The sequence below is a fragment of the Aythya ferina genome, assembly GCF_964211825.1.
Source record: "Aythya ferina genome assembly, chromosome: 4".
NCBI lineage: Eukaryota > Metazoa > Chordata > Aves > Anseriformes > Anatidae > Aythya > Aythya ferina.
In genome coordinates this window covers 18,077,405-18,105,006 of record NC_140300.1, presented here as the reverse complement: position 1 = coordinate 18,105,006, position 27,602 = coordinate 18,077,405, and the positions used below count along the sequence as shown (strand labels likewise).

Genomic DNA, 27,602 nt, shown 5'->3' with positions numbered 1-27,602 from the left:
TAAATGAGGGTTATAGACAGAAAATTCAGCAAAATCTTTCTGAATGTTCATGATTCTCCTCAGAAGATTAGTAGCAGAAATCTTTTTATTTAATTATTTATTTTCTAAGTAGTGTTTCTAAATTATGTAAATCAAAAAGCTGGAAAGAATGAAAATCAGTGTCTGCATTCTGCTCTTCCTTGGTTTTCCTAATAAGAAATATATATGCTTCTATATATATATATGTATGTTATATATGTGTAACATATATATATGTATGTTATATGAAATATATATATATTGAATATATATATTCATGTATGAATATATGTTTAAACCACAAGATTGCTAAACTCTTCAGTAATCAAAGAGTTAACACTATCTGTTGTTCTTGGCTTCAAAGTCAGAAAAGGGTTAGGTAGATTTAGGAAGTTTAGAGACATTATCCTCTTAGCCTGTTTGGTTGCATGCCTAGGAAAATCTCATTACAAAGGACACATTCAGTTCTCCTATGAAAGTTTATCTTCGCATAGATGGGAGTCAGCAGTGTTATTCTGAATTTTATAATGAAGTTACAGAATTCAATGGATCCAGCAAAGCCAAACTGGGATTGTAAACCAGTTTGTTGTTTGCTTACGTAATTTAAGAGCAAATCATTGGTAAATGCTGTTTTAGTAATACACAAATTATTTGGCTGAAATTAATAGGTGTTAATAATGTTTAAAATATTAACTGAAATTTAAAATGGTGCAACAGGTAGATAGAAAGTGGGAAGTTGTTTACTATCACCTATATGCAAATGGTTTTCATTTAATTTTCCAAACTTATTTGGAAAAATTAATGAACTAATTTGGAGAGATTTATTCTCTGAAGCATAATAATTTGCATTGCAATTCGGTTTGGAATAGTTGCTAATGTTTTTAGGATAGAATGGAATTAGTATTCTGGAATTAATTGGTTTTCTGTGTTATTGTTACTTAGAAATATTAAATTTATTTTTTCCTTCAGAATCTGATGGTTGCTAAGGAAACCACTTGTATTATATCTCTGGATATGGCATAGCCCTTAACTATAAAAAGAAAATAGGCAAATGTGTTTACGACTACCTTACTTCTAGTCAGAAAGAATCATGCATTTTAATCAGCAAGTGATTCTCATCTGTCTTAATTTCTGTATTTTAATACAACAAACATTTAGACTGCACACAGCATTTCAGGAGGATTTATGCATAGTTTGTGTTTTTGTGTATATAAAGGTAACCTCAAGGTAAGAGTTCAATACTCAGAGTTCAATACCCAGTCTCTGTTTAGGTGACAGAGACTGGGTTGAGGTGTGGTTGAGAAACTATGGTGGGACACCCAGTTGGTACTGCATTTACCTATCGCCAAATGCTGTCATTTTCTCTTCAATCTGTCTTGCCTGAGTAGAGGTGCAGAACTCTGTTCTGTGGGAGGCACTACGCTTTGTAAGGGAATTAAAATTGATTTGAACACTCACAGCCATCAAAGACCATCTGATACTTCATGTAAAACTACCTTTGAGGGCACAACGAAGTGATAGCTTGGATTAGCAATGTTTGCTTTATGGAGCGGGCCCATCTTTGGCAATCTATCTGCTGAATAACTAGGGGTTCAGATAAGACACTTGAGCAGCTGAAACAATTTGTCTTAGAGATGTCTGAATTTAGACAGGTGATATAGGTTATATTTATATAGGTTTAGATAGGTCATAGAAGGTGCTGGAGGAAGAAAGGGGAGATTTATTATTATTATTATAAATTGTTATAAATTTGCCAATGACTTGCAGGTATTCATTCAATAAAAGACTCTGAATAAAGATAAGATTGTTATGATCACAGTTAGGAATTCTGAAATTCTGACATGAGTATCCGAGTGACGTTGATGAGCTCGCTGCTGCCTGATGGCAAATACCAGGATGAGTGTAATGAATCTCATGATCTCAACATGATGCTCATGTAACTGTCAGGGCCCTGAGGGCCCTACCAGCTCTGCCTGTCCCAGCCAGCCCCCCCAGGCCTCCTCCACCCTGCCCATGCCTCAGAACCCCATTTCAGCCCCCCAGGGCCATCAGCCCCTGCCCCAACAACACTTCAGTAAGGCTGGTCTCCATCTCCCCCCAGCCCAGGCCCTCCAGTGGGCTGATGCCCCAGCCTGGCCTCAGCCTCTCCCCATCCCCGGGGATGTGCCTGATGCCCAGAGCTATACCTGATGGAGGATCCCCTCATCCTGATCGCCCCACAGGCTGGCCTGGCCTTGGCCCTGTTGTTGCCACGGGCTTGCCTGATGATGTGAACTCCCGGTTGAACCAGGCCTCCATGCCTGCCTTGCTCAGGTCCTCCCAGCAGGGAGCCATTCCTGCGCTCAGCTGTTGGCCCTTGCTACTCCCTGCATGGTGCACACCTCCAAGTTGCTTCGCATGATATGCCTTCTTCTCACTGAAATCTCTTCAGCTGTGATCAAAAGGACAGTTTCCCTTGATCATAGTTAAAGCCTGAATCTAACCTCAGGCACAAACACGAGCAGGGTGGATCCAAAATGATGCAGTGCAAGAGGGGGGTGAGCAGCCCAGTAGAAAAGAGGCAGGTCCATGCTGTGCTCCGCAGAAGTCTTGCCTGGCTTCTCTGCAAGGTATCACTGAAGCTGTTTATCTAATGTTATATCTAAAAAGAGAAGTGTAAACAGTGCTGAGGGAAAGTAAGTGAAGAAGCTCCTTGCTATGTAGCAGCTTTGGCATAACAGCCTCAGGAAGGATTTGGGGCCCAAAATGCCTGCTTGAAGAAGAGGGCACGTCAGCCAGAGCACGCAGCAGTGGCATGGTGGCTGGTTTCCTAACTCAACTTGAGAACAGGCACCTGACATACTGGTGAGCAGGACACTGCCATTTGCCAATGTACATGGGCCTTATGACTGTGAATTTTTGTGAGGGACTGGTAGCAACCTGCAACATCACTGAGCACAGGGAATATCCTGTATAAAAGTGACAGACAGGATTCATTTCAATTAGGCAGACCCGTTTCAATCCCTTCTGATCCCATTTAATTCTTAATATAATCAGGAACACAAAGAGAACACCTATAGTTCCTATCAGTCTCTGGGAATTAACTTTTCCTATGTTTTTCAGCCATTCCTGGTTAGCATGCTTATCTGAAAGGCTATATGTATGGTAAAATTAAAGGTACAACAAACTACAGAACTGCTTCAGTTGTTAAGCAGCCATAACACCAGAGGAAAGCAATAGTTTACCTAAGCCTGCTTTCCCAACTTCTCCTGATGCTTCAGAGAGTTGAAGGCAGTTTATTCCTTTGAAGAATAAAGTTAAAGCTGGAGTACAGTTACAGAAAATAGCTTCTGCAAAGCTAATGTAGCTGTTAAAGTGAATTTAATTAATTCAGATGGGCTAGAAGATATAATTTGGGAGATGCTACCTGCAGCTCTGACTCACTTCCCATTAATTTTCTAGGAGTCCTGGGTTTCCTACCCATCTGGAAACTATTATTTAGGATTATAGTTAGCCTTAAAATCCTGGAGACTAGAAGCTGTGACTTTGATAGGAGTTGAGCTAGGCCAGGCATATGAACAGCTAGTAGTTAGAGGATAACAAGAAAGCATTATTCTCAGTTTTCCAGGTGTTTAGATAATTTATTTTTTTCATTATTTATTTATTTATTTTTTTACAGATAAATGCAGGGGGCGGTTAAGTGTTTTGTTTGCTGCGAATGTGGCTTGTGGAGCAATTCTATTATAAAGTTGGCAAGCTCAAAGAGGTAAATGGTGGACTAAAACTGATTCATATGAACAATTTCTGTTCTTATTCAGAAGGTCTGTGAACCTTGCCTGCCTAGAAAATTGTGGCTGATATCAAAGTGTTTTCCTTATAAAGTCTGAGAACATCAGGCTAAAAAAAATTGTTCAGATAAAGTCAGTAACAACAAGAAAACCTTTCTTTAGGGAGAAGTACTTTCAATCTGCAGAGTCCTTGCTTACTTGAAATAGTATGTATAGATAGGGTATTGATTGAATTGAGTGCATACTTTAAAAAATAAAATCAAGACCAAAAAAAAAGCAATACTGTCAACTGGTATAAGAACTTTGTCTTCAGGTTTTAGGTGATGCTTAATATCTTGCTTCTATGGGAATCTATGGAAGCTGACATGAAAGATAAGATTCTTTGGTAAGAAGGGTCTTTTTATTAACTGCTGAATTTCAGTTCGTTCTCTATAAGCAAATCAGAAACTGTTATTGCTTAGTTTAAATGTTTTTTTTTTTTGTTTGTTTGTTTTTTGTTTGTTTGTTTGTTTTTTTCCCTAAATATTTGGTACTGTGTTGTTTGCCTGAGTGGAATGCTATTGTTAGGGTTTGGATTTGTATAGCAGCTGCAGGAAGAAGGTCTTGCAAAGGTGTTTCAATTCTTAAGCTTGGTCAGCTTCATAGAACTAAATAGAATGCTGTTACCTCTTTATATTCCTTTTCTTCTCTTGAGTTTGGGAACACTGTTGGTTACCTACTTTATGTACCAGGCTAGAGTCTGAGTTGCAGCTGCATCTTGCTGTGCCTGTAAAGGCAGGACTACACATTCAAACCTTGGGCCACCTGAATTTTATTCACACCACTTCTCTCCAGTTTTTAAGCAATATTGATTATCTTTCATATGTGGAAAAAATAAATTAAGGTTAGGCTAGTTTACAACACTTAGAAAGATGAACTACTGTGGAGCAGCTAACACAACAATCAGGAAAATGTCTGTACCAGGTGAAACTTGCCATCCACCCAGTGTAGTTTCCTCCTGTTAATGATGTTGGCCAATAAAATATTGTAGAAAAAATAAAAACAGAGCAAGTTTGTAGTGGTGATTTCCAGAATACTCTTTCACCCCCAGAAATTTGTGATTCAGGTGATTCAGAGGTTTCCTGTGCCAGAATCATTGCCCTTGAGTTCAATTGTGCTGTGCCATACATGTGTTCTCACCTTACCCTAACGAGAAGCCAAGGTTCAACTACTACACTCGAGAATACTTTTGGTTTCTTTGGTGATACTAATGTTTGATACTGGGCCAAATCATCCTGAAGGAAAGTGAGAAGTTAAAGGTGCTTTCAGAAGCAGAATTATATATGAATTGAATGTTATGATCTGGTGCTGTTGATAATCAGCTTATGAAACAAGAATGAAATACCCTGATACAACTGTTCTGGGAAAAACACGTAACCTGACAGCAGAGCGATTGCTTGGCAGGTAGCTCCATGGTAAGTACTGAAGGAATAGAAGTCACCTTGAGAGCAGATGGAACACAATCAAAGATTAATGGCAAATTTATGATCGTTTTAAGAACAGGAGCCAAATAAAGGCAAATTGAATCATAAATTTAGAGGCTATATAGGATCAGAACATGTAAAAGTAGTCGTTATTGGTAAAATCAATTTGGCTAACATGACTAAGACCAGAGAGCATTCTGAAAGGCTGCACCATGGGTTCTGGGGTAGTTTTGCTAATCTCCCTAAGCAATTAAAAGAGGAGAGGATGAAACAGAGCACAGGTTTTCTAAATTCAAAAAAGAGACTTTTCTATCCATGGGCTTTGGGAATTCTGGGTAGGTTATGGAACAGCAGTAAATCCTTCTGTCATAGCAGAATAACTTTGCATTCCCTCTGTAGAACAATGTGCATATTTTAACAGTTTATGTGAGAGGCGCTATAGAAGTCTAGGCTCATCTGATAATGCAGCACTTGAAACAAAATAAGTATTTATTTGTTTTCTCAAGTTTTATTGAAAGAAAGCTGTAAAAGAAATGAATTCATAAAATATTGATGTCTGAGATGTGATGTTTATTCATAAATATTTATTATACAGTGTTTATTATACATTGCACTAGCAGTAAAGCTATATTACCTTCAAGTATTGTAGCCAAAATTATGTCAGTTTCTCTGTGCTATCTAGTTCCTTTATATTCCAAAACTAGAAATTTCAGATTTAACTGCCTTTTCACGTTACCTTGTTTTAGGTGGTGTGAGTCTGTAAACAATAACAACTGGGGAGAAGAAAGTGAAACAGGAAATTAAGAATTAGTACAGTGTTTCATCAATTTTATTTACATTCTGCCTTTCAACACCAAGTATTACTTTAGAAATGAGAAATAAAATTAATTGAGAAAATAAATTGAAGTATTGCAGCTGCAGCAGTGTTGAATTCAACAAATATATTCATTTTTTATAGTTAAATCTAATGGTAGTGAAATTTAGTAAGGCTTTTCGGATCATATTCTGCACTAGTATCGGAACAGCTAAACTGTCTTCAAAGGTTGACAGGTATTTCTGCTGATTTCTAGAAATCTATTTCTTCTTGATAGTGAAAAGATGCATGACATATAATACAAAACAGAACTGAGTGTAGTGTAGTGTTTTAAACAGTCATCCAAAGCCTGATAATTGTCTCTGGGAAGTGTTTAGGGATCAAGGTAATTCATCTAAAACTTAATGCAAGAATGAATAATGTCAAAAAACACCAGAGGAGGTACAAATTTTAATTTAATCTAGTATTTCAGCTATTGTGTCAACTGAGCTTTGTTTTGTGTTTTTCCAATGCTGATCTGTAATTAATGGTGTTGTTTATATTCATTGCAATATCATCAAGAAACCACACCTGAGAACAAGGCATTATCCTTTTATTGAATTTAGTTGTTGCATGATAAGAAAGAAGACGACTCTGCAATCTACAGTCCTAATTCTACAAGTGAACATTTTGCTCTCAATGAAAATTCTGTTGAAATCAACAGAACTTAATATAGAAATGCCATCTTTGCAGAAATGGCATCAAGATCAGAGCTGAAGTGACAGCAAGCTGGAAACAGGCCGTAATGAGCTGAAGAGAAGGAACACAGAGGTAAAAGTGACAAGAAAATATGCCTGTGCTAGACTAATGATATACATGCTAAGATACATTTAAGTCATTGTTCTCTTTATTTGAAAACTGTATACTCACAAAAGAACACCTCCAACTAGTTCAGGGAGAGGTATACATCAACACATAGCTGTGGCTGTCTGTTTTGCTGTTGTTTCAATGTGTTGAACCACTCTGAAATCATGCATCTAGAATCTTACAAATACATAATTATAAATGATTGCTATGGAAAGGCTGTAGCTAATAAACAGCTTAGGATTCTTCAAGGTAGGCTACAGTAACTGTATAGAAATATGCCTACAGTAAAATTCAAGCCTTGGATTTCTATATTGCTTGTAAAGATATCCCAGCCAAACAAGGACACTATCTTTTCACAAGGATATGTACCTGCAGCTATTCTTTTAAGACCTGAGCAGTGTTAACTCTTTATCTTAAAAGGGTGGAGGGGAAGGTGACCTTTTTAGTTAATTGCATAGCGGGTAGAACACATGCTCAGGAACCCATGAGGTACTCAAACCTGTGAGTTTCCTGTGAATGTTCTGATCATTATCAACTCAGCTCACCAAAAGCTTAGGAAAACTAACAACAAATCACAAGATCTGGTCAACCTATAAGGCAACTCATGTGATGCAAAAATCTCCACACCCATCACTGAAGTCAAAGACACTACAGGAAGAAGGCAAGGAGCATGGGGTTCAAATTATAAATACATAAAAATCTAATAAATAATCTAAATGCTCAATAAAGTATCTAAAAAAAGTTTTAAAATACAAACAATCTAATAAATAATCTAAATATCTAATAAAGTATCTAAAAAAATTTTTTTTTAAATCCAAACTGCACAGCTTATATAAGAGGAGAATGAAAAATAAGCACCAAAATTACTGTGATCCTAATTCTAATTAGATTTTTTCAGATACTGTTTCAACACACTGAATATAGCTTTTGCTCAAGAAAGGTATCAAAAAGTATCATTTATTGCTTTCTATGGTAAGAATTCAAATTCTCTAGAAAAAGAAAATGGTTAGTATGGGCAATTTCACCTTAATCCATTTCTTCTGTATTAACAAAGCTATTAGGTAGCAGAAAGAGTTTATGCTTAATGACACTAGTGGAGTAATTCTCTCTAATAACACTTTCAAAGCTTAGACTTTTGTTTTTAGCTATTAAGGAAAAACATTTTTTGTTTAAGTAAATGTTAATATCTGTCAGTGAAAGTATTTATGGACTTTGAAAGCAGAAAATATCTTGAATTTTCACATATGAGCAATTCTGTTGCTTTAGCACAAACAAGTTTATTTTGATAGGAAGGGCCTTCTGTATGGAGTAACCTGTTCATATTGATTTTTATAGCAAAGACTTCCACTTACAGTCTGCAGTTTTAACTTAAATGGTAGGTATGTACCACCACTGCCAGCTACAATGCAGTTTCACAGCAGTGGTCATTTCATGAAAGATGTCTTCCCAGGCAAGTGAGTTAAAAAGTGTGCCATAACTATATTTTTTTCCCCTAAAAAGATATATTTCATAAAGGCTTACCTATGTCTTCTTTATTGATAAAAGATTAAACTTGCACTGATTTAATATTGCTGAATATTAAAAGCTATTAGATGTACATTTTTGTCACCCTTTAAGAAATAGACTTCAAAAAGTAGAACTTGTGAGCTATTTGTATGAAAAAGAATAAGGAAATTAATTTGCACCCTCATTTTGTGTGTGTGTTTTTTTTTTTTTTTTTTCTCCTAAGTTAAGGATGGCTGGGGTCATTGCCCATTTGCTTGATAACATTCCATTCCTGGAGGGTATAGCTTTCAGGAACAGGATTACACAGACCTAACAAATTCTGAAACTATTAGTTTGACTTTTCTTTAGGAATTTAGTACAATTTATTATCTCAGCAGATAAGGTATAATTAGAAGAGAAGCTCTATTAGTATATTTTCTTTTTCTCCACAGTATTGTTTCCATTTGCATGCCATTAGTAAACTTACAAAATAATGAGTATTCAAGAGCTTTGAGTTTGTTATTAAATATAGAAAAACCTATAACATTACAAATAATATGAAGCAATTCAAATGTTATATTTTATTACAAATGCTGCTAATAATTTGTCAGTGAACTGTTTCAAAGCATACAAAATGTCACTGACCCAACTACTGAAGCTATAGTTCTGAAGTAGACTTCGTGCTGTAATTGCTAAAGAGTTATTTAAAGCACCTACAAAATGTGATTGGGAAAGTAGCTGGAGCTGAATAAGAGGGAGATATATATTTTCTGTTAAGTCTGTGGCAACATTCCTAAGCTATGTATGAAGAAAATAGTAACTTTTGACACTTCAGTAACTTTACATTGATTTCATTAGTGGTATCCAAATTCAGAAAAGGAATGAGTGATTCAGTCTATTCTCTCAGTTATATACAAACTCAAATAATTACAAGTTGAAACAAATATTACATATTTTCAGTCAACATTACATATCGTAATGGAGCTGTGTGAAGATGGGCTAGAAAGTTGGCAGATAATAACAATTTGCCCCCTTTTGCGTGAGAAGAGTACTGCATTTGCCAAGACTACAGAATCACTTTCTGTCTCTTGCATGGATAAAAATTAAGTCCTGCTGGCTTAGGAGATGCTCATCTTTGCAGGGTGATTGAAATACTTTGGTAGCAGCTGCTGCAAGCTGTGCTTTCATGCTGCTAAGCCCAGGGATTTTTTTTTTTTCTTGAAGATTTCTTTTGGTACCACCCTGAGGCTCTTAAGGTTTTATTCTTTTCCACTTAACATTTGTAAATGAATGAAAAATATTTTTATTCAGCATTATTTAGTTTCTATTGAATTGATGAATTTGTCTCTTCTCATTTCTTTCATTTAGTCAAATGATTTTTTTCTTATTAAATGAACTATCTTGGCTGCTCTGTACTTACATTTCCTGACAGCAATACTTTGTCAGCTACTCTAATTCAGTTATTTCTTACATTGGTTTTTGGGTTCTTTCCATGCTGTAGTTTTACTTTTTGTTGTCTTTGATTCTCAGTATGTAGGTCATGCTCTTATCTCATCCCCTAACTTGAATTTAGAAAGGACTGAAACTTATAATCTTACTGTTCAGCACTTAGTTAACTGGTTCTCGATAAACATAATTTAATTCAAAGTAATTTGAATAATGGGATCACTTGAAGAAACAGTAAAAACTAACTTTGGTAGTCATGTTGAATACATTTAGCCAAAGATTTTATTTCTAAACAGAGACACAGGAAATTATTTTCCATAATTCCATCATGATCAGCTTGAGTCTCAAACTTTGTGGCAATGGGAGACCTTTTGAAAGCAGTATTAAAAATGAATTGTTTTTTCTCTATTCTGATATCAAAAAGTCGTAAATGTCTGTTCAGCAAATATATATTATTTGTTGGCAGATGATTCCATCCATTTATAGACCAAAGTTAAATAGAAAGAGCTGAAGGACAATTATCCTTTTGATTAAATTATGGGGAGAGAGGGAAGCTCTAGTCAGACACCAGAATGTAATACATAGGAAATATTTCCAGTATGATTTTCAGGTTCTGCTATGTGTTTTGGAATGCCTTTGAGGCTGCACTTCGAGTATTGTGTTCGGTTTTGGGCCCCTCGCTACAAGAAGGACATCGAGGTGCTTGAAATAGTCCAGAGAAGGTCGATGAAGCTGGTGAGGGGTCTGGAGAACAAGTCCTATGAGGAGCGGCTGAGGGAGCTGGGTTTGTTCAGCCTGGAGAAAAGGAGGCTCAGGGGTGACCTTATCGCTCTTTATAAGTACATTAAAGGAGGCTGTAGTGAGGTGGGGGTTGGTCTATTCTCCCATGTGCCTGGTGACAGGATGAGGGGGAACAGGCTAAAGTTGCGCCAGGGGTGTTTTAGATTGGATATTAGGAAGAACTTCTTTACTGAGAGGGTTGTGAGGCATTGGAATGGGCTGCCCAGGGAAGTGGTAGAGTCACCATCCCTGGAGGTCTTTAAAAGACGTTTAGATGTAGAGCTTAGCGATATGGTTTAGTGGAGGACTTGTTAGTGTTAGGTCAGAGGTTGGACTTGATGATCTTGAGGTCTCTTCCAACCTAGACGATTCTGTGATTCTGTGGAATCAGTCTGAAGTAGCAGACATTGTAGGCTGTCTTAAAAACTAAGATGAAGCAGATGGTCTTTGCTATAATTTCTATAATTTTTCATTAACTATTTGATCCAGTCAATTTTTATGTTGCTTAACAAAAGACAGTAGCAAAACTGTACTTCTGCACTCAGCTGCTGATTGTTAGATCACTAACTAATTTTTATTTTATGATCAGTTTTCTTCTGTGCGTATTAAAACCATTATGTAGGATTACATAATAGCACAACAACTTAGGCATTTATTTGAGTTTTTCTTATTTATCCATTTTATCATATTAGATTTTTTGCAATTATCATTAACTTCATGGTTGCATTTTTCAGCATCAAGAGATCAAATTCTTTCCACTTGGTTACACTGCTAATATTTCTAAAATGTTTCTATCTGCAGATTGTCTTACTGATATTTCATTATTTTACTCCATATATTCTCGATATATTTACTCCAGATATTATATGTTATCCAACAGAAGATGATAGGGATAGTGAGCTATCTTAAGAATTGTTTCTGTCAGTGATGTCTGAAATAAAAGTATTTTCCCATAACATTATTATTTTACCTTCAAGGGAAAAAAGCTTTCATATTTAATACAGCGAAGATCATACTGTATGTGAAGCACACGCATGAAGAAAAAATATCCAGACTCTAGGCTATGTGAGGAAGAGAGAAAAGATATTTTAAGCATATGGTGTTGCTACGTACTTATGATAAAGAGCCAGAAGATTTTAGTAACACTTTCTAGAAAGACTGTTGGTACTTTAGTTCTATTAATAACAAATATTAGAGGTGAAGCATTGTCTCATAATTCTTCATCTAGGTTTCAGGAAAAAACACCAAAGCAACTTGTCTTTGACATCTGTCCTAAAATAGTACTGAAAGAGAATGTTGCTGAAGTGATTTTATACTATATGCCTTCATCTTTTGCATTTGTACCCTAGAAAGTCATGTTGGCTCTTAGAAGACATCATGATATGAAAGAAATTGTTAGTATTGACCAAAAAGTCTTTCTCTCAACTCTGATCCACTGAAAATCTATGAACTGCAACTTAGTTGTAAGTTGTTACAGCAATGACAACTAGAACAATATGGAACTTAAAGTATGTTCTGAACTAAAAGTTCATAACTTTTTAAGGAAATAAATCAGAACAGAAGTGGTATTAAAATATATGCATGAAATAAACCCTTATCCAGTCTTCTTTTTTTTTTCTATTTTGAACCTCTTATAGTTGATGGAGACAGGCACTGACACCATTAAATTAATTGAAACTTAAAACACTGGGGATGAAAAAATATTTGCCACCTTCAATTGTGGGATCCTTGATTGTGTTCTGGTGTCACAATTCTCATTGTTAAAAAAAAAAAAAAAAAACAACAACACAATAATATTTCTGATATTTATAGTCAAGGACTAGGTGTTTTGACTGTAAAGCCCTTGTTATTTAAATATAATAAACCCCAATACTTTTAAACTGCTTACAGTAAGGTTATAATACAATTCTTCTGGGGTCACCATTATCAAACTTATAAGCAAGATGGAATGGAACTTTAAACATAATATTATGCCTTGATTTTTCACTGTGTTAGTGGCTTTTGTTTGTTTATTGCCACACTTTAACTATTTAGACAGCTGCTGATCCCTCTTCCACAATGGTTCCCCCTTCACTGTTGGAGAAGAGCTCTGCTGCTTTAGAATGTCCCTGCTGACAACATCCCATTAAAAACCTCAGCTTTTTCAGTTTTTCTTCTTGTGAATCACACCTGTGGGCTCCATCCTTGCAGCTGCTGACGCAGTCATCCAAACATGTCTCCCCATCTCTTCCAGCCTGCCAGCTAAGGCAGTGTATTCATGCTGGGCTTTTCAGCTGAATGGCAGAGCAGCCTAACCCTTTTGTGACTCAGCCAAAGGTGAAGTACATGTACTTCATATCAGGTTTGTTTTTCTTTCTTAAATACATAGCACAGAAATGTTTCTCTTCTTTTGTCTGGCTTTCAGCAAGAACACAGAACATTGGCTGCTAGAAGACTGACAAGAAGATTATAACTTTGAGCTGTCGAACAGGTATCTCCATTACACTCCCATGCAGTTTTTGTTAATTCTGCTACATTGGCTATTAGATTTAAGCTGTATGTTCTGCAGACAGCACCGAGACAAGTGAGACAGAATGGAAATGAGGATTGAAGGGACTGAACACTTGGAACATCTATTTTTCTGTTCTTAGGAGGTTCTAGACATAAAACCTGTTTTTCAAATGTGAATGACTGAAGTATGTAACCTAAAAATAGTTGACATCAAAAAAAAGGAAGCACTTTCATAACAAGTACATCAGTCCACGCATAGGAAAGTTTGCATTAGAATGAAACACTAAGTTGTCTTGCTGAAAATAAAAAAAAATGTATATAATTTCTTTCTATATTTTGTCCTTCTAGTTAATAAACAATCTTTCTTAACAAAATAACAGGCTTCTTGAGCCATGTAAACATACTGTAGTTACTGTAGAGCTTCCAAACAAAAACTGTTATTTTCAAAAATAATTCTGCTTTCACATTAAATAACTATTTCTCACATACAGAATATACTAGTATGGATTGTTTCCCACCTATGCAGTAAGTGGACTGCTGTATTTTTATTGGAGCAACATGTTAGAAATGGGTGAAAGTAATTTTACAACAGAAAGGTCAGTTTATTATTGTTTTCTTAAGTGTAGGATAGCTCTGAAACTAAGTCCTTAAGTAGTTCTTGGGAATATTTGAGGGATTCCAATGGAATTATACGTCTGCTTTTGAAGCCTATGTAGTATTTACATAAAAACCTAACTGACATTTTCAGAAGCTGAGAGGAATCTGATTTAGGAATATATGCTGAACACTTTTTGATAGAATCCTGAGATACAGATTTTTGAAAAGGTATTTAGGTGCTTCATAGTGTTTTCAGAAGCAGCCAGACAACACCAGGGAGACTTTGTTTAGGAAACTGTCACTAGCTATTCATTGTGTCAAAATAGTTTCCCACACCTGGCACACTTTTTTTTTTTTTTTTTTTTTTTTTTTTTTTTCTGATTCCTGGGAATCTCAACATCAGTGCACTTATTTGGAAACATCAGTTGCTGCACAGGTTGTTCCTTGAGACTGCAGTTGAGGATGAACTGAATTTAGATATTTCCAGATTCAAAGAGTGGATTAGAAAAGGAGAAAAGCAATTTTTCTATTCCTCTAAAAAAAGGCATTAAACCTATTCCATGAGCAGAGCTGCAAATGAAACTGGTGTATCTGCTCTTTAACTGCCAAGATGTATGCAATTTTCAGACACAAGTTATACCTGAAGTAGAGAATCCTAGCTCGTTCATGGAGAAGTCTCTTGGCTTTTGACACCTTGTGTGTGAAGAAGTCTTTGCTTTTATTCTATTTTTCATTGAACAGTACTCTGTGCCACGACAGTCATCAGTCTATGTTGTTTAACTATGATCTCACTTGAGACATGTGCCTGTATTGACATGCATAAATACAGTGAATCCTACCACAATAATTCAGAATTTCCACTCCTTGTCCTTGTTATAAAGTTCCTTGCAGGCAGAAGCAAATGATTTTTGTTTGTACCTTAGCATCTCTCTGGGAAATTATTTTTCTCCCCTTCTATGCAAAATAGAGCAAAGATACAGAGAAATAGCAGAGGTATAGCAAAAATTTAGTATCTTTCTTCAAACACAGAATAAATCAGTACATAGTTATGATTTTTTTATGTAATCTTCTGGTTCGCTTGAAACATATTTGAGTTCATAAAAAAGATCCTGAAACCTTTCTGTATGGTGATAAAGGAGCTGAATCGTGTTTTCCATTGAAGATGTGGTTTCAGTATGACAAGTTGCTTTCATTCATTTTTTTCCATTTGGCCTGAGCAAGAGTACAAAGAGTAAAAATGATGGCTTCATTTTGGTTTAATTTTTTCCCAATACTGAGTCAAAACTTATAGACTTTATGGAAGCCCATACATCTACTCAAATCAAGAGGACTTCTGCTTTCCTAAGAAATCAACAATTGGCTCTTTATTGCATGATCTGAATAACAAAACAGTGCCAAAAGACACTTTTTTGTTGGTTTTTTTTTTTTTTTTTTGGAATTGATATAGCTGGCTTTGTCTTCTGGTATTTTGTTACAGCATCCTCTGTGCTGTACTTAGAAGCCTAACAACTTTTTTGTCTTATTTACTCTTTACATATTCAAGAATATTCGATTGGTTTGTTTCCAGAAACAGTGTAGAGGTCTTTTCCTGCTTTCGCTCAAACTAGCTTCATTTTACAGATAAGGAAACAGAGGAGGTAAGATTTGTCAAGGTTCTCTAAGGGATTGGTAAATGAGTCCAGGTTCAAGCTATAGCCCTTTAAGATGATCTTCTGAGTAAGTCAGACTTAATAAGTAAGTATGGGAATAATCAGTAAGGTATCTATTTGCTTCTGATATATTAAAAAATCCTTTGATAGTGAGTAATCCAGGTGAAAAGTAATATTCAGAGGGAGAAAAGGCAGTAATTTTAGGGATTTGGATATTACTGTTCCAGAGATGTAATTTCCTAAGGCATTTAGATCTGAAAATTATTTGTCATTCCAATACCTATTACTGGTTCATCTGACATAAAGGGAGATTTTACTGCATCCTCTGTTATGTTTTGCTTTATATGTGACTCTGTAGATTGTTAAACTTTTACACCTATTCTGGAATTCAATTTCTTCAAAAATGCATGATAATGCACAATTATAACGATGTTCTCACTTTGAATCAGCATGTTGCAGGCAGTTATGGCAACACATTGTCTGTCACTGAAGCTGAGTTGAGATTAATATTTCTGCTGCTTTTATTTATATGCCTAAAACAGCATTTGAGCACTGAAAACAGCGTGTATTTCTTAGCTCGCTTTCCAAAGACAGTTCTATGCTAGTTGAGATCAAAAAATCTGCATGTGTATCTTAAAAAACAAAACCACCACCACCGCCAACACCAACAACAAAAACACAAACAAAAAAAGATATAGTTACTCTTTGGACCTGTTAAATCAGTAAGTACAAAGATAACTTTCATTGAATGTCTTTTATGCTATAAAAAGAATAATGACATTATTTTTATTAGCTGTATTAACTGTTAATGAATCTATTCCCAGAGCAAGAAGCTGTTTCAAAGGAAATTAATTTTATATTGATTTTACAGCTTATTTTGCTTCTACCTGTTTATTTATTTATTTATAACTCACAGATGTGATGAGTTTTTTTTCTTGCTGGATGGTGAATTAATGTTCATGGAGTTAGCTTATGCTATATGTTTCTATGGCACAGAGGTGTACCTTAAAGAAACAAATGGTAAATCTTATTTTAGTATCAAATGGTTTTTCAAATAATTTATATTGTCTTCTCTGAACTGACTAGGAAGTGCAGTGTAGGCCTCTAGATTAGTAGTTGATGGATGCTATTAGGTCTTCCCTTCAGGAGGCTACATTGCTACTTCCCCCTGAAGCAGTATTCTGACACCTGTGCTTTTATGTCTGACAGTCTTGTTAAACAACAAATAACATATTTCATGCTATACCTTAAGATCTGTTGTCTGTCACTGCTAATTTTGATGGGTTTTTGAAATGTTGGCAGTCTTTTGGAGATGGAATTGCTTTGAGCTAGAGTTCCTTCTGATTTGTTTTTAACTATTTCTCAAGGTCATGAATCCAGCTACCTATGTTGGACAGGTTGCTCCAGAAGGTTATTTTTGTATAGTTACTAAAGTATTATCAATTCTGTTCAAGAAATATGTTACCATTACATTTCTTAGTGAACAGTGAAATTTATCTGTCATCTGCTGCCTTTAGCCATGTTTGGCTAAAGCTGGACATGGGAAGAAGATTAATGGGTAGGTAAATGTCATCAACTGGTAGGAAGCACCAGGATCAGGAAGTTTCCTGAGCAGGAAAATGTGGGTGTTATTTGCTACTCAGCAAATGATACTTTCCTGCTGTTTGATGTTCAAGGAATGACGTTAGCAAATACACTTCAACCATTTTATTTTTGGAATTGTGTAGTCTAGACTATTTTCCCTTTGATTTTCAGGATTTTGAAACTTTAATTCTGGTACTGGTACTGTGGCAGATGATGCTCTGTATTATGTATGTTCTTATTATCATGACATGAAAGTCTACTAATAGGTGTTCCTGAACATGATTAAAACCAAACAACCAAAGAAACAAACAAACAAAAAAAAAAAAAACCATAACCAAACAAAAACAAATTTCCAGCATGTTTTGTCATTCTTTTCTGTTACTAGCAGAGTTTCATAGCTATCAGTCAGCTATCATACCAGTAATACAGTCAGTTATTCATACCCCAGAAATACCAAAGGTGTTACTTCCAGGTGAAGGCTGCATGTAGTTAATTATAAGAACTTTAGAATCACAGAATGGTTTTGGTTGGAAGGGATCTTAAAGATCATCCAGTTCCAACCCTCTGCTATGGGCAGGGACACCTCCCACTAGACCTGGTTGCTCAAAGCCCCATCTAGTCTGGCCTTCAAGGCCAGGGACAGAGCATCCACAGCTTCTCTGGGTAACCTGTTACAGTGTCTCACCACCCTTATAGGAAAGAATTTCTTCCATGTATCTAATTTAAATCGATGCTCTTTTTGTTTAAAGCCACTATCCATTGTTCTATCATTACACTCCCTGACAAAGAGTCCTTCTCCAGCTTTCCTTTTGGTACTGGAAGGACCCCATAACATCTCTTTCCAGAGAAGAGAACCTTCTCTTCTCTTCTCTGGGCTGAACAACCCTAGCTCTCTCAGCCTGTCCTCACAGGAGAAGGGCTCCAGCTCTCTGATCATCTTCATGGCCCTCCTCTGGACTTGTTCAAAAAGGTCCATGTCCTTCTTGTACTGGGGGCCCCAGAGCTGAACACAGGGCTCCAGGTTGGGTCTCATGAGATCAGAGTAGAGGAGGAGAATCAGCTCCCTCAACCTGCTGGCCACGCTGCTTTTGATGCAGCCCAGGGTACAGTTGGCGTTCCGGGCTGCAAACACACATTGCCGGCTCATGTGGAGCATCTCTTCAACCAACACCCCCAGGTCCTTCTCCTCAGGGCTGCTTTCAGTCCAACACAGAATACTGTAATAAACAAGAAAGGTTATATGATAAAACTTCAAGAACTCATAGAAATACTGATTTATAAAATAGTGCTTATAAAATAGTCCATTGGATAGCATGTACAAAGTCCATATAGTCTCACAATTATTTCTAGTATAAAGTGGGTGTTTTGAATTATAAAAACCAGCAGAAGAATTAACAAATAAAATGGCTGTATATCACTTGTTAGGTGTCTAATGTAGGCTTTTCCTCATATCCATATGATTTCCTCATGTCCATATATTCTGATTTACCTCTGAGCATTATAATACTTGCTTTCTAATGGTTTAGCAACTTGAACACAAGAAACAGTGGTCTGAGCTCTGTATGATAGGATACCATGCAAAAAGGCTTGCAATAGCCATATCGCTAGCTGAGGTATCAGTGGCATGTAGACACCATAACAGAGTCTAACAGTTATTCTTTGAAGTATTTTAATTTGGAAGGGTGTGGTGCTAGATAGTCAACACAAGCTTTTTCTGATTTATCATCTTTGTCAATACACTGCTATCCACATGGCCAAGCAGTTTTGTTTATTTTGTTTTTGTTTTTAAGCTTTGCCAGCCAGTCACAACCTTTGCCACAGGAGAATGATGACTTGATAGCATTACCAGCTGCAGCTGGGTTTATGAGTCTGATTGCTGGTTTACCAAAACTTGACAGATTTTCAAGGCTATTGCACAAATTACTTTTGATTGTTAAACTTGTTTCCTAGATAAATTTATGTGCCACTCGCTCAATTCTGTTGTCTGGTGCTTGTCTTGATCTCCCCATCTAATCTTTGCTTTCCTAGTTCTTGATTTTGGCACAGTTCCTGGCAATGTTTGCTGCATAGACCTTTGACTTTGTGGAATCAATTTCTTCCCCATTTCCTGACCTTACTTGCCCTGGCCATGGTAGCAACTTTCTATCTCCATTTTTGATTCCATTTTGTCTGACACTTCGTGTCCTAATAGTATTAAATGTGCATATATGCCATTTAAAAAGTAATTTATTCTGTAAATCGTCCTTCTCTTTCTCCTATTAAAATAGGATTGGGAAGATGAAATGATCTAACAGATTTTAAAGTATACAAACCAATAATTCCATTACTGCTTCAACAATGCAGTCACAACCTCTCTCCTTCAAGAAAAAAGTCATATGCAGGAGGTGGTTTAGGTCAGGTCATCCGTAATGAGTGAGTGGCAATCTTTTCTTTACATAGTTGTCACTCATAAAACAGGCTTTGTCAGGTGGTATTCAGAAGAAGCCCCGAAGTGTACCTTATGGAGAAATAATTGCTTTTGCTAGAGACTGGTTGTTAGTTTTGTGACAGAACTAAAGCACCTGATGTGACAAGGCAATGTGGTGACTAATCGCGTGCCTTCAGGCTCATATGAAAAAGGAATAACATGGAAGTTAGCAATGTTATCTTTTATGACAGTAAGCCAGTTAATTTTTTCATTATACCCTGCAGTAGCTCTAGCTGTGTTGATCAAGTCCTGCTGAGGACCACTTGGTATAAGCTGGGAAAAAGTTATGCATACTCCCTCTTGACCATTACTTTCATGTTTATTTGCCAGATACCCTGAGGCCAAAGAATGTAAAATCCCTGAAATGTTCTCCAAAGTTTAACCTTAGTGGGAGAGAAGTGCAACAGAAGCAGACAGTCCTTGTAGTCTGCTGCTGTTGCAGACATTTCTCAGAGCCAGACTGAAGCTGAAAGTAGGGATTCCCCTTCCACATTAGCTTCCCTTTAAAGTTGGAAAAAGTATGGTGTAGAAATGTTGGGAAATTGGCATTCACTATGGCTGTCTGCATTTGTGCCACCCATTCAAAATGGTAAAGAATTAATTCTTCTTTAATTGGTTAATTGTTCACATAACCTATCTGTTCTTTTAAACATGCTTTCAGGAATTGGAAATTCACCATAGTTCCTTCCAAGCTCTGATTTCCCAAGTTTTCCTAGAGTTTTCTGACTTCCTGCTCCTTGCTCCTGCCAGAACCTGTGTCATATCTGGGCATTATTATCATGGATCCTTCACATTTCTTAAGTTAATATCTTGCTGGAGCTAGTTGAGGCTGATAGTACTTGGTCACTCAAATCACAGAATCAATGACTCAAAGAATCCTTTACTATACAACTCTGCCTCTATAATAATTAAACAAGAATTGTATTAAAGAAAGGAGAGGAAAACAAAAGACATAAGCAGATGGGCAAATAAAATGCACAAAAACAAACTTTGTTGTGCAAACTCTCCCTCAATCCCAATAGTCTCATGTAGAAAAATGAGGAAATAGTGACTTTGTAAGATTACTGTAAAGCCAGACCTCATGTGAGATGGCATGAATCTCAGAAAGCTCAGGACCTGGTGTTTCCTAGAGCAAAGGAGACCTAAGAGTAAAAATTGTCAATTTACAATCAAGTTGGATTCTTATGAGAAAGGAATGGTGAATCTGGAGTGGCAAAAGCAGATCTAAATCATCTAATTGGTTGAGAAAGGTGTCAATGAATCTTCTGTCTAGTGACCCCAAAAATGAGAAGCACATAGGGAAGTCTGACTTTAATGGATCTTCTAGGCTAATTCTCAGTATAAATCCATTTTCTTCAGCACTGCCTTTATCTGTGCCTTGTACATGCAGTTCAGTAAGCTCAGCATTGTATGAGAGTAAACTAGGATGCCCTTGCATATTAATCTACTCTGTGACCTGGTAATTCCTTCTCTTTTCCATCTCTTGTGGAAATATAAACATTCATAGCTGCTAACAAACCACATCTCTCAAATCTCAAAAGCAACAAGCAGTACCACATTTCATATTGACATTTCTCATAAGGTGTATCATACAAGTCATGGTACTCTTTCTTCTTACAGACACAGCTTTGAGATTCAGGTCAATTTAACTTATTTTGAAAAGTTTTTAGCTGGTACACTGAGAATGTGCAACTAGAAACAAAAATGAGTTTCAGGCTTACAGTATTTCAAACAGTGTCATGCTTTGTTGATGGGAGGAAAGAATTAACCTCATGTTTTTGGATGGTCAGAGTAGCAATACTTATTATTAAGCTCTTAAGAGATAATACCGGTCATTTGACATTCCGCATTAGTGTATAGATAAGTACATTGGGGCAGGAATGACATGTTTTAGAATTTACCTTTTTATTCTTAAGATCACAGTACTCTTCTGGAAGATGTAAAAATAAAATGTGTATATAATCTTTCAAAGCTAGAAAGTCATTTGAATAAGAATTTGATGCGAAAGGGTAGGCAAACTGATAGTAATCTGCAATATATATATATATATATACAATGGAGAACTGAAGTGTTTAAAACTGGAAGACTAAGACAGACAGCTTTTAAGTATAAGAATTTATACTTATTCACTCCAGCATACTGTCACCACAATAATAAATTAGGGAACACAGAGACCCACAATTTTAAGTTACATTATATAGTGTGTTTTTTGTTTTTATAATTATAGAAAAAAATAATTACCATTGAACTGACTTGATCTGCAGCACTTAGAATACTACTGTAAAGGAATGAAGTAATTAAGAGAGAGAATCCTGGCTTTTAGCCTAGTCTAGTGGATCAAACTGGAAGGATGGGAAAGCTGATGACAGCAGCTAAGAGACAGAAGCCTGCCTTATAGATTTAATAATAAATAAAAGTGTGATCAGTGACACTGCTTTATGCTCTACTTTAGTCATTAATTAATCAAGCTATATGCACATATGGGAGGCTGTTGGAAAAAAAAAAAAATGAGTTCTGCTTCAGCATGCAGATGATACAGCTTTATATCTGCATTTCCAACTCCTGATGAAGGAAGATTACATTGCTCTCTTTCTGGGGGAACTGCAGCACAAATGCAATTTGGCTGAACATCAAGATGGCATTGGGTCAGCTAGCCAGTGAAACAACTGGAGAGTAAGGCAGATACATTCTGGCATTTTTCATTGAGGACGTATCTGATCATTGGCTGGAAGGTTGGCCTTGGCAGCTTCTTGATCATTAAGTTGCAAGTGCACCTTTTGTCATATGCTCAGAGACTAAAATTATTTCATTCTGATGTAGAACTTTCATTGACCATAAAATGAGCTCTGCGTGGACCAAATTCTAAAATCCCTCCAGGTAGTTAGTGACCAAAGCTTGTTATTTTGGTGGACTGCTTCAAACTTTTTTTTTTTTTTTTTTTCCCAAAGCATATTATGCATATGTTTCTGCTGTGAAAGACGGTATTTGTTTCCAGATTTCTTGTAATAGCCAATGGTGTAATGCCATTTTTACTCATGAAAGCCTGACCTTACTAAATCCCTTCAGTATTTACATCTGTGATCACTGAAAAATCTGAACCTATCTGGGCTGCAATTGGTGAAAAGTAAGAGATGTACAGGTTGGCATTTATAGGGAAGAAAAGCTGATATGATTATTTATTTATTTATTTATTTGCGTTAATCAAGTATTTCAGCTTTCAGGACAGATTGTGAGACTACAGTCTTCAACCAATATAAGAAGATGGGCATAGGTAAGATATTTGTACTGTGGCTACTCAAACAATTCTACCTGAATTTTATTACAGCTATATCCCTTCTATCATTTCTAATTACTGTGACTTCTTGCTTGTTTGCTGAGCTGCCAAACCCTTATCAACATGGTTGCTCTTTTACTGAAAGAATTAAAAATATCAATTCATTTTAGTCAGCAAATGGCATTGTATTAGACTTAATACACTTGTCTAAAGTGAAACTTCTATTCTTATGGCCAAACAGTGTGAGGTTTTGGCCTGAGAGATGGTAAGACTGTCATTTAGGTGTAACAAGTTGATATATGGGAAACTTGGAAGTAAGAATAAAAATTAGTTGATGATGCAGAAAATTTGAAACAGAATTGAAGCAAGAGAACTGGTCTTCAAGGACTTCAGGGAAGAGATTTCCATGACAACAGAATACTTAGGTATGCAAATTAAGAAACAAAGCATCTTTAAAAAAAAATCAGGAAATACACCTCTATTTTTATAGAATAAAATCCAAACAATCTAGGGGCACCTGGATTGTTTTCTCCTTTTCTATGGGAGAAATAGGGATGGTGAGCTGACAAGGTAGGGGCACTGCTGGCTAAATTCCCTTCTCAGTTCAATCAGGTACTATTCTTTTAACTGGAGAATCATAGAGGTATATATAGACAGAAATCCATCAAGGTCTGTCATAATGCTAGGCTGTGACACAATCAAAAGCTCTAGATTTTCTTCAGCAGGTCATCTCCATGGCAGCTAAAACAAGCTCTTTAATGATGGAAATTCCACCAACCTCTTCAGAAAATTGATCTAATATTTGACTTAATCTTAGAAGTTAGAAAATTTCCCCTAAATTTTAACTACTTTTTTTGTTGCAAACTAAGTCCCTTTCTCCTATGACTCTCTGCCTCTGACCTCAGAGAACAATTGATTGCTGTCTTCCTTGTCACAGCCATTTAAGTATGAAAGCCTGTTATGTTATCATGTCCTGCAAGTTTTCAGAATATTACATAACGGAATTAATGTTTATTGTAGAGGCTCCTGGTATTATAGATTGTTATGCAATCTCTGCAATAAGTATTGTAGCCTTTCTCCCATGCTGTATTATGAATTTGGCATTATGTTCAAGAGATTTTCTTGTTAAGGAAAGGAAAACATGTATGCTTTATGATCATACAGCTCTCTGTTTCATAGACATCATATCATATAATTCACAGACTTATCAAGCTCTGCCTTGAAACATTTATTTTGCTTTTCCTCCCATTCATTTTGGAAGGCTGTTCCAGTTTGTGAATGCTTTAATGCTTAGCAACTTTTGTTTCATACACAACTTAAATGTATAGATACTAAATTGTACCATTTGTTCTGGTGTCAACAATGACCTTTAGCTGAAATAGTTTTGTGTTTTTGTTTTTGTTTTTTTTTTTCCTCACTGGTTTTTACCTGCCTGATGTATTTATACAACAACTATATCCCCTCTTGGACTTACCAGGAGGAACTATTTTAAGAATCAAAATGCTTTAAAACAGTCTGAAATTTGCTAAGTTCATATTGTTAATGATTGTTTGATATTCCATATAATGGCTTTTGAATTAGCTAGGACTCCGTATACTTTTGTTCTTAAAACCCTGTAGTCTGGCAACTCTGTGGATCTGGATTTAAAAATGGAAAATATGAAGCACTGCATTCAGTTACATTCTGTAGCTTGCTGTACAGAACACTACTGCTCTCTGATCTCCACTAGCTGAACATAAAAGCCATTATCCTTTCAGCTGTTACTCGTTTTTTTTGGTAAGAAATGACGTGTGAGGTAAATAGGAAAGGGAAAGGAAATGGAGGGAAGGGACAGGGAGGAATAGAGTGGGAGAAGGGTTTACTGGAACAGAGTGCAGAATTACCTGCTGAGAATGAAGTACAAAGAGCAATGTGAAGCCAACATACAGCTGAATGTAAAACTGCCAGAAAAAGTGTTGAGAAATCATGCTGCCATAAACTGGCTCAGTCTGGGCATTGTCCTACGCCAGGTCAGCTCTGGGGTTTTTATTGCTGTTTTTTGTTTAGGCATTTCTTTTTTCTGTCTCTTCTGAGCACAGTGCAGATTACTGTGAGCAGGTATTTCACATGAGATCTTAAAGCCCATGGTCTATTTTATATATATATATATATATATATATATATATATATATATATATATATATATGTATATATATATATATATAAAAGTATGGAATTCCCTCCCCCCACCCCCAAGAACACAGGTTTGCTACAGTATAATTAGCCAATATTTTTCTTCAGCCTACACCTGTCTAATGTACTGTTTTTCAGCTGCCTGTCCTCTGAAGTTGGCTACATTTCAGCAGCAGGTGAAGCTGCTCCCGGTATGCTTTTATTTATAAAATGTTTTGTAATCTGCCAGGCTAAGAATGAGGTGCTTAAAAACCACAGTGCTGTTATTTTACATGAACTTTATGTAAATATGAAACATTATATTGACTCAGGTTTACTAATGAAATAACTTCAGTGACAGTCTAATAATGACAACAAACAATTCAATAGCAATTTAGATTAAGTGATACAGATTATGCCAAGGAAGTCTATGAGCAGCACATCAAAGCTGTGTTGAATATTACATTAGTTCTTAAAAATATAACCTTGCATTAGTTTGTAATGACTCTCTTCTAAAATATCTGCAGTGTGGCCATTACAAACCATGAATCACAGTTAAAACATAGATTTAAAAACAGAAGACTCTCACAAATCAAAGGTAAAGTACCTAAATGCCACCACTCAACAACCGAGCAGCTCCAGTCACCTGCAGCAAACTGCAGTGAAGCCAACACACAGATATAACAGCAGAAAAAAATGCCACAGCTTAGCATTCCAGAGTTCTTTTTTTTTTTTTCCATTGACAATGACTGAAGGGTGGGCCTCAAGTTCCCTGAGTTTTGTTTTAAAAGCCCCAGCAAATAAGTCAAAGCACATCTTTACAGACTTACACCTGGAGACAAAGTTTAAATTGGAGGGCTGTTAAATAATTGTTTTCTCTTCTCTTTTTGGTTACCACATACTAATTCTGACTTGTTTAATCATTTCTGGTAAATTGAATTGCTTCTGACCCCTAGAGAACTTATTACAAAATGCTAATACAAAAAAATAAGGTTTCAAGGAAAAATAAGAATTTAAAGGAAAGTAAGTTCTCACCCTTTCCTCTCACCTTTTCAGTAACCAGGTAGAATAATAACAGCTATTTTTTTTGTCAAGTTCCAGGACAGGACTTCATTGTTCCTCAATGTTTCCTGTGCAAGGGTAGAGATATACACTGCACTTATGAAGTGTCATGGTTGAGGTTTAATAAGCACAAAAATCAAAATATGCAAGATTAAAGATTGCTTTTTCTGAAAGCACTGATGCTTCCTGAAAGAGTGGATGCTAACAAGAAATATAAATATAATTTTTTTAAATATATAAATATAAAATAAATATATAAATATAAATATATAAAATTTTTAAATATAAAAGCTTCCCTGTTTCAGGGACGTGTAACTTGTTTATAGTGATACCTTTTCTATTCCTACAATCTCATTTTGCACTTTGGACAAGTATATCCCCCCTGTGCTGGGTTGGCCCCAGCTGGCAGCTAAGCCCCCAAACACCTGCTTGCTCACCCCTCTTCCCTACCTCCACAGGGGAGAAAATGGCAAGAACAAGAGGATGAAAACTTGTGGGTTGAAGTAAAGACAGGAAAATCATTCAGCAGTTACTGTAATGGGCAAAACAAACTCAGGGAGATACCTTAATTTATTGACAATCAACAAAAATATTTAATTACTTGATTTGGGTATTCAGAAACAAACAAACAACAACAACAAAAACCCTGTTTAAATAGTAGAGGAAAGCACATTTTGTCTCCCTTTTCTAGGGTCAAATTCACCCCAGACACTTTTTTTCCCTTGATTTTACTACAGGTTACTTTCCACTGAATGGATAATGGGCAGGGCAATACTGGGGTCTGAGTATAGTGGTTTCTCTCTGCTGCTCCTTGTTTCTCACATTTTTTCTATAATTTCTTCATTGTTATGGATTTCCTCTGCTGGAGGATTTTCTCCTTGGGCTGCATTTCCATTTCCATGGATTTTCTCCTTGGGCTGCAGTACTTCAGGGGGCTACTTGTTCTGGTGTGTGTCCTCCATGAGCCTCAGTCCCTTCAGCAGTGTAGTGAACTGGCAGCCCCTGAATTTCCCCTGAGACCAGCCCTGCAACTCCCTATCAAAACCTTGCCAGCAACACACAGCGCACATCCTAAGTCAGGGTGCCAGATGACTCTCAAAGGTGTAGGCAACATCTTAGATAGATTATTTATATCATAGACACTTGTAATTGAGTACGGCCAAATTACAGGTAGTGTTTTCTGATTTAGAACGCACATGTGTGTGTGTGTGTGTGTATATATATATATATATATATATATATTTTTTTTTTTCCCCTAGGATGCATTCTTATGCAATATAAGCTAAAAATAGATAAAAACTTCTCAGAGCAAAAATATTCTTAGTACTCTATTGTAGCATAAAGAGCAGTCTTTCTCATGTCTGAATAAAAACTAGCAAAATGGAATTTTACTACTTTTTGGAGGAGGAAGAGTATTTATCCTAGAAGTAAGTGGCAAACTGATTTAGTTGTTTTTGTTTTTTATTTTTGTATTTTTAATCTTTTTGAAAAATATCATAAGTGACATGCACTATAAGCTGAACGACAAATTGACAACTTCTGAGAGTCAAGAAAGGGCCCCACCTGGAGGGCCATTCTCCAGCAGAGGAAGCACTACAAAAATAAATGGCTTCTCAGGAGGCCATCAGCACGTGGATGCACTGAATCATTTGGGGTTATATTGGTTCTATTCAACTGCTTAATTATAAATTATTCAGATCCTTAGTGCA

At 36.2% G+C, this 27,602-nt stretch overlaps 1 long non-coding RNA gene across 1 annotated transcript; it reads right to left on the bottom strand.

Moving 5' to 3' along the window:
- Nucleotides 1-1,817: 1,817 nt before the first annotated feature.
- On the bottom strand, nucleotides 1,818-3,367 carry LOC311435702. The gene is made up of 2 exons (XR_014692326.1): nucleotides 3,243-3,367; nucleotides 1,818-2,659 (listed from the first exon to the last, which is right to left on the bottom strand). It is a non-coding gene; the product is annotated as an uncharacterized lncRNA (long non-coding RNA).
- Between the last annotated feature and the right edge of the window lie 24,235 nt (nucleotides 3,368-27,602).